Genomic DNA, 16,709 nt, shown 5'->3' with positions numbered 1-16,709 from the left:
TGATGAGTGTGGTCATGTGATAGCAAACGTTCCTGCCGTACTGTACATGCTGATGTAGAGAAATCCTACACAGTGAATGGACCTTGAGCAGAGATCATTTTTGTCATGCCCACTAATCTTGAGGTCAAGTATGAACTTCCACACTATCAGACAAACTAGAACAACCCAACTATGTGAGAAGCAGAAAAAAAGTAGAGAGCGACACGACCACTGTTACTTTACAATTCCACAACCGTCATTTTGGTGCTGTGTGGCGAAAAAATGTGTATTGATTAATGTATGTCTGAATTTCCGCTGTGATTCTCTCATCTAAACAAGACACCTTCCAACATTTTTACACAAGTTTGCATTCACAGATTAAAAAAGAAACTTCTACATCTTATCCAAATAGATTTCAATACAGACAAACATGATAAAACTACAAACATTGCGATTCAAGGACAAAGTCCACATCTTGGGCCTCAGCTGCCATTTATTGCTAAAACTACAGTATGTGTATTACAGTAGTATATTCCTTAATATAATTTTGCTAGATTTGGTCAGAACAAAGCACCATTGTATAATCTCTTTAAAATGTTGACTTCTTAACAACTTCTAGACTACACCTGTGGATTTATCCAGAAGATTTGACATTACGGATCAATGTGTGCTGGGTTGGTCATGCACAGAATTAATGTTCAAGGGTAAATGCTCCTGTAAGAGACACAATTAATGCCATTATACAGGGAAAGAAAAAGACAAGGATTTGGATGTGAAGACCATATGAAGGGTTTCTGAATAAAAAGATGGACCAGTCAACACAGAGAGGTGTTTAAGACAATATAACAGTACATAATGTTGATTTGAGTTGTGCTTAAGTGAAATGGAATTCACTAAACATAATTCTCCAGTTAAAGTAAAGAATGTTTAGTCAATAAATTAAAAGCCACATTAGTTTATTTTGAAACACCTACATAAAATGTTTGTTCTGTCATATCTAGTAACAGTTAAACGGGTACTTGAGTGTTGTATTTCACATGATTGTGACATCGCCATCAAATGTAATGTTTTAGTTTGCAGTCCTGAAGTCATTTATCAGATGCTGCAGTGCACACATCTACAGACTGGCTGTAATGAATGTAATGAATGAACTGCTGTGTCTGGTTCTTTTGCTTTAAACTCTTAGGACACAGCCTCAGAAATCCAATCAGGTTTGGCAGTGCAGTAGAAAAATAGAGAGTATAGTATACAGTGAGAGGGAGATTGAAAGAGGCAGTGCAGTGTGTACAGTCAAGAAAAGGAGATCAAAGTCCAGGAGGGAGGAGACGGAAAGGCAGGGCTGTGAGTTGGCTCTGTGTTACGTGGAGGTTTCCTGACAGGGAGAGAACAGTTATGGAGAAACACACAAAACACACACTTTGTTTATGTTGCCCTCTGTGGGGAGTGCTGACATGAAAGCACAGCTTTTCCACTTGGCACAGGTCAAAGTACAATCAAGCACTGATCCATCGGATGCAGATAACGTCGCTGTTGAAATTCTGCAAAAAGCTAGGATTCGCAGCCTGCATTCAATACCCGGAAAAAGACAGTTTACAGTAACAGCTTGCGTGAATATGTACTTTGTATGTGTGCATCTACTGGGGGGTAACATGAGCGCTGTGAGAGTGTGGCGGCTGCCAAGGGCTCATCGATAATGCAGGCCTGTGTCTAAGCAGGCTGCTGAGAGTGCAGGGGAAGGAGAGAATGCTCTCTCAGGTATCCAATAAATCCGTCCCTTCCAAAGCAGAGACAATTGAGCTGTGCGAGTAGAGGCCCCACGCTGTAATTCCACCCCACGGATGACTCTCGGAGCTGGGCTTCTGACGTGGGTCGCAGTGGGTGGACAGAAACACGCACATGAAGACATGAGCCTGCACGCAAAGCAACTTCCACAAACCAACTAAAACACTGTAATTACTGTACGTATACTGGATAATGACTACAGCGCACAGCATGACCAGAAAATAAATCAAACACATTTTTAATTTTGTCTCTTTTTCGATCTATGCATCTGCATCCGACACCACAGAAAAGGAAATGGACCTCGCGCTGTCTCCAATTAATCTCTAATCTACAATCTCTATGAGCGTAGAATGTCTGCGCCTGACAAGACAAGACGAGCGCAAGGTTTCATTTACGGTCATTTATTTACAAGACTTTCCAGAAGTGACCATGACTGAGCAAAGGGACATGCTGACCGTCTGACGTTAAAACACTGTGATACACACATTACTACAAAGTCAGTATCTCTTCAGAGAAAGACACGATACAGATATTTAGCAGAATGGACAAAATGATGAGAGAGGGAGGGAGGGGGAGTGAGAAAGAGAGAGAAATTATCAGGGGCTGATCCTTTAATCCTTCTACAGGGCTCTAAATACAAGCTTGTACAAACACAGACCCTATTCAGCCTTCCCCCCTCCATGTATCCTCTACACCAGGGGTAGGGAACCTATGGCTCGGGAGCCAGGTGTGGCTCTTTTGATGATTGCATCTGGCTCGCAGATTTCGGCTTTTCAGATAAAACATAAAATATTATCACTTGTTTTAATCCATCCATCGATTTTGGAAGTGGAGGAAACGCAAGTGAATGACATAAATGCAGCACCGTTCTATTCCCTGGCTTTGGATGAGTCAACAGACGTAAGTCATTTGTCGCAGTTCAGTGTGATCGCAAGATATGCTGCTGGTGACACACTGCGCGAAGAGTATTATAACAACATTATTTAAAAGAATAAATTCAGAGGTTTATTATACTCACATTTAGTTAAATTCAGTCTTAAAATATATTATATGGCTCTCACTGAAATAAATTTGCAAATATTTTGCTTTCATGGCTCTCTGAGTCAAAAAGGTTCCCGACCCCTGCTCTACACGCTTCCTTTTATTTCTCACCTTAAAAATAAAAGCCATCTACTATCACTGGCACAATACATCATGGTTAATACATTTGTAGTATGAAAAACACACTTATAGGTGCGACACAAGATCGACAGTATTGTTACTGAACCACTGTATATGAGTGTGTGTGTATGTGTACACTTGTGTGTAGATCTATGGGAGGCCCCTTTATACTTATAGACTATAGAAAGCGAGTGTCCTCACTAAGATAACTGTGCATACACACACACACACGCCTGGGGCGTGTCTGGCAGGATCCAATAATCCCACTACTCCCAGCAATCCACTAGGGAAGGCAGTTTTTTTTTTTTATTGTTGCCTTTTTTGCCACTCAGCGAACGGCAATATGTTCGTTGACATTGTGTTTGAGTGTACTGTAGCTTCGGAAAAAAGCAGTTGGAAAATCTACAACATCTAGTAGTAGCAAAAGACAAGACACTTAACGCGGATATATATATAGATTGAAGACTTGCTCAAACGCCGCACCACAAGCAGAGTCCGTGTCTGTCAGCGCCTCCATCACTCAGCTGCTCATTAAGGGAAGCCCTGCTGGGCCCCACAGGGGGAACCTCCGTTAAGGTAACAGCTGCGCCACCAACAAAGAACCAATTTAGACCCTGTCCCACCTCGTGATTCAAACGTTACCATGTCAACACAGCATCCATCCTGACCTTCTGCTACCAGTAAGCCTCACTCTCAGTCAACTCTCATATTTGGAGAGGCCAAAAGCCCAAAGGAAAATGTTGCAACACTTTCAATACAGTGGTCTCCACTACTTCTAAAATGATAAGATTTCTTTGCATTTGTAGCGTGCAGCCTTTTTTGAAAAATGCATCGCATGCGCCTCTGTATCTGCAAGTCTCAGCCCCATGAGTTACCAGACGCTCTACACCTGTACAGCACTTGTAAACACATGAACCGACTTTAACTGTATATCCTCAGAGAAATTAGGCCTGCAGCGAAGCATGAACGCAGCTCACTGAGCCAAACCTTTTCACAATCAATGACTAGATCCAGTGGACTGACTCCTCACTTTATCCTGCAGAGCTAATTGCGGGGTGGAAAGATACACGTCTCTCGTAGATGGTTTCCATCGCCCCTGACCTCCTTTCTTGAAAACAAATAGAAAAAATATAAAAAATAAGATGCTCATCTCATCAAGGAAAAAGAAAATCCAAATAGCCTGGATGAATGTGAGGGCTTCTCATCAGAAGAAGAATTTTCTATGAGATTTGAGTGTGTTTGTTATTTGGGGTCACAGGACAACAATTGGACTTTCACGTCTGGACTCATTTTACCAAGTCATTGCAGACTATGGACTTTCATGGGTGGAACTCACTGTGAGAGCAAACACTGTTATGATGTAAGAACCTGAAAACACTCAGCTCATATGTTTGTTTCTCGTCACCGAAGCAGACAAAATGTGACATATTTGCGGATAACTCATGAATTTCTTTTCGGGAAGTATGCCGAAGTCTAATTCAGCTTTCTCTTGCTATCATGGCTTTGAGTGTTGCCAGAGTGGATTGGACATTTGTTTCAGGTGGACAGGAAAATTAACAATTTCTGTGAGAGCATTCAGACATCTGCCATCACACGGTTTGCCATTTTGTTATAATCCCTCTTATTTCATGTTTCTGACTCCCTCTGGTGACTCACCTGGACTGACTTAAATACCTGGTTGAAGCTGAAAAGGAAAGCAGGTCACATAATCTACGCGCCAACCCAGAGTTTGAGTGGTGCTGCTGGGCAAACAGGTACAAGGTCAAAGCCACAGGGAAAGTGCCAGGTGGGATTAAAGTATGAATGGTTTGTTGGAGCAGCAGGAGGGAGTATAGTACAGAGTTGAGATAAAAAAAAAAAAAGTGTATGAAAACATAAACAGCTACCCCTCATTATCTCCTTCTGAAGTCCAGTGAGTATTTGGTTTGGACTGATTTCATTAATTAAGCATTCAAATTCAGACACGGAGTGAAGAATAATTAGCACTTCACCCACACACATACACACACAACTTGTGCCTAAAATAGCCTCCGCTGGTACCAGCTAGAACTGGAAAAAATAAATAAATGAAGAAAACATTGTGCGCCATCGACACGTCACACACTCTCCCCCAACCTTCGTTCTCCCAGCCTTTCAGTGAGGCTGTACTGCAACCAGGACACACAGCGTCCTAAAATCTGAAACTACCATGCATCCAAAAAGCTCAAAAAGCATTAATGTTGGTCTTTGCAGACAGGCAGACTCTTTTTTCCAGTGATGCCCACTGATAAAGCTTAATAGCGCTCCATTTATGAATATAAACAAGATCCACCTAGAAAGATGATGACTGTATGAATGCAAACAGAGAGAAATGGAACAGCGGGGCCAACAAGACAGTAGAAAAGAACGACTCACGGAAAGGTACATGAAGAAAAGCCGATTAGAAAGACAAAAAGAGGAAAGGAGGGTTGTGAATAGGGGACATGTGGAGGCAGTTCTGAGAAAAATGCATGAGGGACAAGAAAAAAAGGAGACGTGCTTTTGTGCTTCTGATGTGGCTGCTCGCAGCATGATACTGTACCAACCACGATCCAGTGGGAAAGACTCCCAGAGTGACAACAAAGGACACAAGAGGAGCCGGCTCCATGTGAACTGGGCCCGTCTGCCCTGCACGGCCAGGAGACAGCAGTAGAGACACGCACACAGACAGACAAACACACACTGCACACCAGAGCAGCTGCTGCCACAACAATCCCCCTTGTGCTCTTTTAATACGGACGGACTGCTTGGTCTGCCAACAACAAGGGCCGAGGAGAGATACAACCCCACACACACACACAAGTGACACGACAGACAAATACAAATATTGCAGGATACTGGGTTTGAGTGACACCATTTTAATGGCTGCCCTGTGAAAGGGCACAGAAAAATGTGCAGATAAGCATGTGAGGGGAAGTGGTTGTTGTATTTTTCCAGCCTTAAGATAGACAGGAAGCTGGAAAATCAATAAACATTAGTGCCTCTATTAGCTCCTGAGTTCATACTATCTCTGTTCGCTCTTAAAATAACCACAACATGTCACTCATGTGCATTTAAATATTAAATCTTGTAACCAACGCTGCTGAAGTCAGACACACTCACACACACACAAACGACAAGCTCTTCTTGGATATGATGAATATGCAGCCCTTAATTTGATCACTGTGTGGAAAAAGGGACGGATAGATGGACGGATGAAACTCTCCCCCTCCTCCCACTATGCTCCTCCAAAGCCCGGCTGCCGGCTACTCATCCTGTGCAGTTACATAAACATGCTTAGTAGCAGAGCACAGAGGTGGGCACACACAGAGCTTTCCTGCTGACAAGCCGAGTAAATACAGAGATGGACGAGGATAGGGAAAGTCAGAAAAGAGGTTGAGGCAGAGAGAATATGGAAAATCAGAGGTCAAGTGAGAGAAAATGAGAGCCGGAGAATGGAAAGTGCCCTTGCATGTGCAAAACTGCAAGTTGCCATGCACAATAGACGTGTGCCCCAGAAAAGTGTGTGACGCCTCAGTGGCTGAGTTTGATTACCGTTGTTCCTCCGAGTTAAATGAAGGATGGGTTTTACTGGTTTACTATAAACCTTTCCTACGTCTCAACCTGTCCTTCAGAGGGCACGGAGAAGTACCGCATCAGAGAGCAGAAGCAGCAGCATCACTGAGCCTAAAATAGCTCCTGCAAACACACACACACACACACACACACACCGACGACCACTCAACACACTCCTGAACAAACACTGACCGATGATCCGCATGACAATAGCACATTGAATGTCTTGTTACAGCCATATACATGTATGGAATAACAGAGAGTACGCATACACACGAGCAGGAGGAGAAGTGCTCCCACATCACACATGCTTGCATTCAAACATAAGGCAAAGACACAGCATCAGCACATTACTCACAGTGTAAAGAGCTCAGATTCATGGTCTTCTTCACTCTGTTCTGATAAGAAGCCGGGGACTGGACTGGTGGTTAAGATCCGAGAAAGAAAACAGCAAGAAAACCTGGCAAAGAAGGAGACAGCGGCTGTAGACTCACAGGCATTCTTCTAACTCCTGCAGCACCTGTGATGTGAGTGGGTGGGCGTCAGCATCACTGCTGGGTCGCTAAAGAACCTGCTCACGTCACACTTTTCATGAATGGAGCCGTCTGACGCAGAGAGGACACGGCTCACAGAGCATAGGAGTTGGTGATGGGAGAGACGGGAGGGGTGGAGCTTTCTGCACAGACTCAGAGAGGAGGAGCAAAGACAGATGAAGAGGAAAGAGGGGAGGATAGGGTGGAGGGAGAGCAGTTCAAAGCAACAACCAGCTGGGAACAGAAGGTTAGGCTGTGCTGAGCTACGGTCGCCCCATAATTCCCCATATTGCACAATTCATTGCGGGAAGCTCTCTCTTCAGGTATGAAGAACAATGACACTCAGAGAAAAACCAAAAGGTCAGCGAATGAATGTCAGAAGAAAAATTCATTCTTTCCTTCTGAAAGGTCATTTAATGTCTCTGACACTCACTCTCACTATTTTGAAGTATTGGCTCTTCATTCAGCCATTCAGAACCTCAGCACATTGGTGCGTTCACGTGCTTGCTTTTGTGCACATGCACTGACCTGGCAGGTGGCGTGTGAGCATCCCAGAGGTGTGGCTTTGGCTCAGGGTTGATTTGGTTTTGCTTTCACCTGCATAAAAACATGAAGTTCACATCAGTGAGTGACATGTTAAATTAAGATTGTAGCCATAATGCACAATTGGAGCACCAGCAATAGTATTGTTCTTATAGTTATTATGTCTGTAGAGTTCATCAAGTGTATTGGCAGAGATTGAGACAGACTGTGTCCAGAGAGGGAAACAAAAGAGACCAATTAAGAGGGAGGGAGAGAGGACAAGCCTTGGGGAACAGATGCTCCACCCTGTCCTCTAGTTTCAAGCCCAAACCTTTGGGGAGGATGATTGGGGGTTAAGCAGGAATGTAGTGATGCATGGAGAGAGGGGGAGAGTGAGGGGGTGGGGTTGGGACATTATAGCAGCTCTGTCCAATCTCTGTCACCTCCCCAGCAAGGGTCACTGCCAGAAGAAGAGGTTTGGTATCCCAGGGCGCGGCTGCAGAGTAGGTGTTCAACCACTGCCTGCCTATAAATGGCCTGAAATGTCAGTCAAATGAGTCATGGCGCAGATGGCCTGGGATGCTGGCTCTAATGGGACTGACAGTAAGGAATGGTGAATGTGCCGGCTGATTGTTGGAACTGTTCAAAGCACACCTTTGTCATGCAAAGTCCCAAAGAAACACAGTGTCAACCATTCTTCTGGCCATGGAGTGAGTGCGGACCAAAGTTGTTCTGAAGACACTCACTCCTATGAACAAATACACGCAGAAACACACAGAGAGGGAATTCCCAACAATAGAACTCGAGTTCAATATTGACAGAGAGACTTTAGACATCCATATGAGCAGGGAACTCAAATTCCTGACCTGCCTGAGAACATCAGGCAGCTAATATAAAGCAAATAAATCCAATAAAACTGACAAGATGATGTAAAACGTCTGAAACACATTATAAAGTCCAGTTTTGAGTTTTGTACACAAATACAATGATAGTAAACTTTAGTCAAACAGAATTTTCATTCATAAAAAAAGGAACCGTGAACTAGATCAAATGTGACCTTCAAATAAAAAAAAAAAGAAAAAGTTCATTTCCTCCATTATCTAATTTTCAGACAGAAATCCGAGCTTGTTTACTTCAACATTAATCACAGCTTGCTGTGAATCCATTTCGTCCCAACTGTTTTGATGTAAATGTTTATCATTCCATGTTGATGTTCTGGGGAAATTTGCACCAGTCATTCACAGTTCTTATATCACAACTTTTTTAAACTATGTTGTGTGCACACTATTTTCTTCTATCCTCAGACATCATCTGTCATGGTCCTTTACTTTATAATGATATTTTGGTATTGTGAATCTATTTTACTGCATTGTACTGTATTGTTTCTTCTGTGTTAAATTTGGACTCCAGGAAGAGTAGCTGTTACCTGGAAGGATCCTGATAAACAAAACTAAATTAAACTAAACTAAGCAATGTTGCACTTATAAGTTGTCCCCATATCCTGCATCAGAACCTATGAACATGGTGGAAAACAGTCACTTAGATTCTGAATTAATCAGGTTAAGAGATTAACTGTCTGTATATTTTGTATTTTGCTTGAAATGATAAACGAAGCAAACTGTTCACTTATTTTTGGAATATTTGTTTAGACAAATAAAGACGACTTTACTTTAATCTCTGGAAATATAGGGTGCACATATATTCATTTGTTGGTAACCAACATGATTTAAAACATTTACACACGCACAGAAAATTATATTTTCAGCATTTCCCTTCAAAAGACAAAATTTGAATTAGTTACGGTCACAATAAGTGTGGTTGTAATCAGATAAATACTAGGCTGACTCTTTAAACAAGTTATAAAAAGGAGTCTGACCTCAGTACCTCCGCTAGTTCCTGTTCCAGCAGCAGCCACAGCCTCCTGCTCCGTCTCCATCACAGACCAGATGTACAGTCAGTCAGAGCTCCATTTGCCCTGGCCTCACTTCCCAACGCTAGAGAGCCGTAAACCACACTGGGTCAGCTCTGTTATACAAACTCATTACTATTTCACCAGAAGCGGAACAGCAGCACTGACAGCTCCTGTGTCCCTGGCATTAATAAGACAGAAGCACCATCGGGCACATAAGCTTACAGAGGTTTACCTTTCCAATCTGCCATCGCATGCCGTGGCCATGGACAGACACATCGCTAGTGCACTCAGCTATGAGTGACAAAAAATCTTCTTAGTGCCTTAAGTTGGCATTGAACACCTTATCAGATATCAACTTATTTAAATCCATAATTAGCCAGTTTAGACTTTTTTTAATGCAGGCAGAATTGAGCATCTAAAATCATAATAGGTAGTTTCTGCCACTAGGGGTCTCTCAGCCAAAACAATAACAAATTGATGAAGTCAGGAAGCAGCATGGGAATTGTTGTCTTTTTTAGTCATTAGCGGACCCTGTGCATTTGTATTAGTATCCATTAGTGATAAACACATGCACTAAAATAAAAAGACAACTCACTGGTTGACTAGTAGTAAAGCAGTAAAAGGCAACCAAAATAAAATGGTCCATTACCTTGAATAGAAATTAGGGATGGGACGATACCACTTTTTTGTGTCCGAAACCGATATCACAAACTCGAGTATCTACCGATACCAATATTAGTCTGATACAGTCATTTTAGACTATTTATGAACTCTGAAGCTGTTAATAACACATTTGTGCTGAGTCTTTTCAAAGACATGATTCTCCAACTGTGTAACAAATATTGTTCTCCCAAAAAGAAGAAATAAACAGCCCAAACATGACTCAGCTAAAATGCTTTTGCTGACTTTTATTTACATTTTTACAATCTGTGCATAGTAAAGCATGTATCGGTCCGATATCAGATCCACTGATTTTGATCTATACCTATTCCAATTCCTAATAGAAATTCTAATTTCACCGTTTTTTTGTTAGTGTCAGTACAACACTAACAAAATATATAGCATTACCCCCGTTTAATGCAGAAATGTTACACGTTTAATATCTTAAGTGAGAAGTTTGATTCGGTGTTACAGTAAAGACGTTTCATGTGAGTGCATTCTGCACAGGACACAGGATAGTCTTCAGTCTGCACCAGCAATCTCCGAGACAATCGATATGATACATTTGGAAAAAGCGTGCAAGTCAATGAAACTGTCAATAAAGGCCATTCTCAGCCACTGTGCATGGTTCAAGGTCAGTTGTTGGCAGTGCATCAGTCTGTCAGAGAGACAGAGAAGACACAGAGATGTCTCCATCTAAATGTTAATTTTCATGCAGTTGGAACATTCTTAACTCACAAAAACGTTTACCTTACTGACGTTCATGTTTCACCTACATTCTACAAAACACAGTGTTCAGTTTTCACATAAAATACAGTAAAAACACAGAGGAAGTCAGATGAGTCGAGAATCACCAAAACTGACCAATAAGCAAACTGACCAGGCTGATTAGTTGTTGTTTTTTAAAAGCAGACATGAATGAGTGAGTCCTGCACATCACAACTGCTGATTCTGAGAAACAGATAATGCTTAGCTGTGAGATTAATATGCGGAGCCTACAAACAACCAACAGCCAGATAAATCCAAGCTGAAGAGAATTTAAATAATAGCCGTTGAACGCTCCTGGAGGATTCGGCCATAACATTATATTCCACTGTGATTCCCTCTTCATTATTTCAGAGTCAACTGCAGGAACAAACCGACGACAAGCAGCAGACAGAGAGCCGGACAGTGCCGTCCTCCCTCATTTAACGCCACGCACCTGCTAATCCCGTGCATGATTTATGGGATTGTGTGCAGAGCTATAAAGCAGAACACAGCAGCTGGTCTTAGATAACATAAAATGTTATGACAACTCTCCGGCTCTTCTTGCTTCTAATTATTTTTCACTAAAGAGAACACATGTTGAGATGTCATGTTCATATACATTATATTCAACCTCATCCTTGTACACCTACGATTAGAGAGGGTGTGGGGGGCTGCTGGTCAGCCTGAGATTACAGCTGTGCAGCAGGCGGTGAATGCTGCTCCAATGCTTGTTATGGGGTGAGAGGTCACTGTGCTATATACAGCTGAATGATTATGAAGAAACTAAATCAAAACTATTTTAAGTATCATAACAATCATTGTTTCTCATCATACTTGGCTTACATTACATTTCAAGCATTGTCTTTATTGAACTGCTACAGTAGGTCTTCATTGTTTTTGTTGCAAATGTGTAATTACAAGTGTACAACTATGAACTGTACTCATTTTTTAAATTTCCAAATCCTTCCAATTCCATAACAATTTGAGAGAGAGAGGGAGAGAGAGAGAGAGAGAGAGAGAGAGAGAGAGAGAGAGAGACAATGGAGACATCTACAGTATGATGCTTTCATTGGTTTTAGATAACCTGAATTAACCTCCATAAATTCTGCTCCATATTTTAAAAGGGAGGAAGGACACGTTATTATTTTCTTCGTATAGGTGTTATTATTATATTTTATTCTTGTTCACATGTATACTGCAATCAATTCTCCAAGTGCTTGAAACTAAGCTACTGTGACACAAACTTTCCCCAGTTTTGGGATCAATACATTTCTATTCACCGGTCCAACCCCCAATCGGGTCTGTCCATCCATCCATCAATCTACTTAATTGCTATCAGCATCCTGAACACGAGATGGCACTAAACCCTAAACACTGGTCCTTCAATACTTGAACTGTTTAATTATGTACAACTACTACTACTACTAATAATAATAATAGTAATAGTAGATTTTATTTATAGGTGACTTTGAGGACACTCAAGGTCATCGTACAAAGTATAAAAACAGTACACAATGCAAATAGTCTACAAGAAATCCAGGAAAAAATAAACAACATGAAATGCTGGATCAGTTGATTAAAGAAAATGTGTTATTTAATTTGTAAATTAAGCCTATTTTGCATCTACACTATTTATACTATGCATTATTTTGGTCAACTGGTGCATGCTGCTCACTCACACCATGAGACTGATTTAAGCAAATACCCTCACTGCATTACACAAGCATAACTCATGGATATAAACAATCTATACCATGACCTATGAATAACTGTTCAGCCCTCTTATTCATATAATATTACAGTTGCACGTGTCAGATGCTGGAGATAATGTAAACACACTCAGGCAGCCATCGCCGCGCACACACACACACTCACTCTGTATGACTTGTGCATGTGCTCGGCTCCTTGCTCGTCCACTCGTGTGTGTTAATGTGCTTCCCATGAGGCGCTGCAGGCTGTGGTAATTATAGAATCTCCGCTAGCTGATACATCACATGAGATGCGAAGTGCACAAAAAGCTGTGTACTAGGGGTGGGTCAAAATATTGATTTGGTATTATATCCTCGTCCCTCCTCGTGAAATACGATAATTGATACGCTAAGGGCAAATATTGATATCTTAATGAATTAATTATGGCGTGGGCCTGGGTGTCACTACTTCATGTCTCCTTGTGGCGGTGCTGCTCAAATGAATGAGGGAAACTTGGAAGTCACCTGGCTGAAGAGGAGGGAGTTTATGGAGAGATAATGGCAGCAAAAGCTACGTTAAGAAAAGCTCTATCCACGTTTAAAATATTGGCTTCATTTTCATCATTTAGACAGATATCGTGACGTATCACAATATGATTGTCTTGCAAACATGACCAATTGACCATCACAAAATCGCTGTATTGTGATATTATTGGTATCATGAGTTACCCGATGATTCCTATCATTACTGTGTGTACCACTGCATAAATGCATCTACACACAAAACAATATTAGAGTTAGTTGTATTGAAAATTAGAAAGAAAAACTAGAATCAAATGTGAACTTATGACCACGTTTCTTGCATGTACTTTAGGAAAGGGCCTTGCTTTATGGAGTCCACCATCTTGTGCTGCCACGTGCAGCCTAATCAGATCATTCTGAACAAGATTCTTACCACAAAAAAAAAAATGGTTCCATCCACATGAACCAACGAGAAAGCACAAAGAAACAGCACAGTGAGTGGAGGAGTGATGAGAGTTGTGGAAGTGTTGCCTGACATGCTTGGGAATTCTCACCACTAGATGTCACTTATTCTTACACACTAGACCATTACAAATTAAAGAGTTAATTTAATAAATTTATTGTTTTTCCCGTTATGACTCAAATAACAAGCAGATGCAAACCTTTCTGCCAACTCACTCAATGTTGCTGTATATGTTGCCCCCCTACAGACACAACTGTACTAGCCTTGCCCAAATGAAAAGAGAAGTAAGACTTTACCCAATTCTCAGCAAAAGTCTCCCCAGTCTGCTGACCATCTGCAGCATCTGCAAGTCTCCAACAAACCCTCTGGCAGAGGACAACTATCTGCTCCAGAGCAAAAAACAGAACAGAGGGAAGATGTTTAGTCTCTTAATCAAGCTGAGTTGTGATCATTGGCATTTAGTGGTCTGATAACAACGTGAGGAGTGCCAGGCAGGCTCTCAGTATAACAAGCTGGCCCTGTGTGTTTATATATACAGTAAGATGAGGCTGTGATGGAGGCGGAGCTGGTAGATGGAAAAGAGGAGAAAGCCTGAGGGAGGGACAGGGAGGAGAGGAAGAAAGAGGAAGGACAAGCAGGGAGAGAACATAGAGAGATAGAAGAGAGCCACACTTTCTTGTTCACGTCCCTTTTTTAGCATCCTTTTCTTTAGTTCATTGTTTGCCTTTTTCCACTCAACTTCCTTCCAGTGGCTGTGCTGCATACCACATGGTCATTGAGCACTGTATGCAAACTGTATGTAGTGCATGTGATCTCTGATGTCTCACACTGGTTTTTGGACAATCTAGCTCTATGACATAAAGGGTTATTACATCATACGACATGTAATGTTGACTTTTGGTGTCAAAAACAAGAAAAACATCAAATAATAATCATTTTCCGTATCAATTAATCAGCTGATATTATTTTTAAATTTACAAATGAGTCATTTAGTCAATAAAATGTCAAAAGTGGTGTGTTCAGATGTCTCTACAGACAACAGCCCAAAGATATTTCATGTATAATAACAAAATGAACATTTGAGAAGATTAATCAAGCAGTACTTGCTTCTGAAATGTGTTCCAATCGATTGTTAGGCTTCTTTGAGAGCATCTAAAAGAAGGACATATTTGTAAGTATCAGGAAAGGAAAAATATTGTTGTTTCTCTCATGTGTTGTGTGTCAGCTGGTATTTTGCAAGTGAGAGCTTGGGTTCACTACCAGGGTTCTTGTTGTATAAAAAGTATGTCAAATGGCTCTAGAGGCTTCAGGAACTGGCCCACATGTGTGGCTGCTCACGTTTGCGGCAGACCCGGTGTTAGATGTCTCTGTGCCATAGTTAAGAACCCCTGAGAGGTGCAGCCTTCAACACAGTGTTTGCAGGGGACTACATTTGGCTGATTGGCACCGAGTGTGACCTGTAACTGCACCACAGACACAACACGGAGCCATTAGTAACACATGTGGACACATATAAGAAGCGTGCCACTCAGCACAATGAGGGTGGAACACAATGCTGCTGCCGTGACAGCACACAGCATCCACCGATCACACACAATTCTGTCCACCACCGGCTGACTGTCATTGTGCAGGACAGAACTGAAAACTGAAAAGCAGCCCTACCATACCAACTGTTCATAACCGACAGCTGAGTGATCGTCTCTGATTTGTGTCAGATGGCAACTGCTGCACTGCTTACAGAGAACATGCAGTATGAAATGTTACCAGCCCAGTGTCTGACAGGGCACAACTCATCAACCATGTACAGGCAGTTTAGCTGTCAGTCAAATGTTGTTAAAAATCCTTTTAAAGAAGCCTTTGGAGTCTTTGTGGAGGCTGTAGTATGAGATAGAGGTGTGGACAACATCAGTGCAATGCCACGTTGACTTCACTTAAATCTAAGTGCTTCTTTCTTGGCTTGATCTTGGCTCTTATCCCAGAGATTATACTGAAGGTGTGCAGCAACTCAACTTTTCATTTTCAGTGAAGGTTGGTTTCATGTCTTTTTTGATAACTGATCGATTTTAGTGGGAGAACCATCAGTTTCTTTGATGGTTTGTGGACAAAAAAGACGTTTTCCAACACTTTCTGACATTTAACAGACCAAACAACTGATCGACTAATTGGGGAAATAAAAAATAACAGATTTAATCAATAATAAAAATCATATATTGAAGCCTCAGTATATGGATTTGATCAAATAACATATAGTATATTGTCTAATACCCATAAACAAATGGCTCAAAACAAAACAAGATGAGTGAGTTACCAACACCATACCACAGACAGTTAAACCAGAGCCAAAAGCAATTCTAACAAAAAGTAGATTTTGAGCATTTAACTGAAAACAAACACTTCTTCCCTGCTCACTATAATTAAGCCTCCTCTGCTGCAGAAGCAGCAGCAGCAGCCTGTAATTTACTGCTACCTCAAACAGAACAGTCTTTCCTCAGGATCTTGGATTAGACTGTCCCCCGGGTTACAGAAAATTACAATAACACATACACTCTTTTTTATAGATATATATATAAAATCCACTCTGTGTCAACTCATAGAATCTAGTGTAGTGGGCTCGTTGTGGTGTCGCATGCGCGGTGATATATGCGGTTAGTGGCTTCATTCATAAACAGAGTAAACAGTTTATATATACACACATACACACTGACAAACGCCTCACTCAGCACATTTAGCTTCATCCCAACGACAACCGCAACACGACCCTCGTCAAACTACAACAACAAACGTGTCGCGTTTAAATGACACGACACAAGCTGCGTCTGCGGATAAATGTCACACATTAGAGGAGAATGTTACCGTTCAGCTCGCTGTTGCCTCAAAGATGTGCGGCTACTCTTTGCCTCGCTCTCGCTCGCTCATCCACCGTCGTTATCTCTCTTTATTTACTGTCCTCTACAATGGTTTAGTCCGGTTTAGTCCAATACACTCGTCAGTGGTTTGGTCTTGTGAGCGTCACGCGTCACATCCGGTCCGTTCACCTGTAAATCCGAGTAAATCCCAGCCTCTTCCAAAGATCGTCTATTGGTAAGATGATGACTCCGACTAGTAGCACCGCCGGTTTACTTTAAATGATAATACATCATATTTGAAATACACGTACATTACTTGAC

The 16,709-nt window shown here is 41.6% G+C and overlaps 1 protein-coding gene across 8 annotated transcripts in view; it reads right to left on the bottom strand.

Annotated features, from left to right (window-relative positions):
- si:ch211-45c16.2 (mitogen-activated protein kinase kinase kinase 13) overlaps positions 1-16,546 on the bottom strand; it is a 27,999-nt gene extending 11,453 nt beyond the window's left edge. For 2 of the 8 annotated variants that reach the window (XM_044016622.1, XM_044016652.1), the window contains exons 1-3: positions 16,396-16,545; positions 13,839-13,925; positions 6,990-7,625 (exon numbers count right to left, since the gene is read on the bottom strand). The gene's annotated coding sequence lies outside the window, so the exon portion shown is untranslated. Of the gene's footprint in view, positions 1-6,853; positions 6,911-6,989; positions 7,626-13,838; positions 13,926-16,395 lie in introns of those variants that run through there. The other 6 variants (XM_044016647.1, XM_044016644.1, XM_044016630.1 and 3 more) reach the window with 6 other exon arrangements.
- Between the last annotated feature and the right edge of the window lie 163 nt (positions 16,547-16,709).

This window comes from Solea senegalensis, linkage group LG2, assembly GCF_019176455.1.
Source record: "Solea senegalensis isolate Sse05_10M linkage group LG2, IFAPA_SoseM_1, whole genome shotgun sequence".
NCBI classification, from domain to species: Eukaryota; Metazoa; Chordata; class Actinopteri; order Pleuronectiformes; family Soleidae; genus Solea; species Solea senegalensis.
Note: the sequence above shows the minus strand (reverse complement) of the source record. Positions and strands in the feature narration are given on the sequence as shown.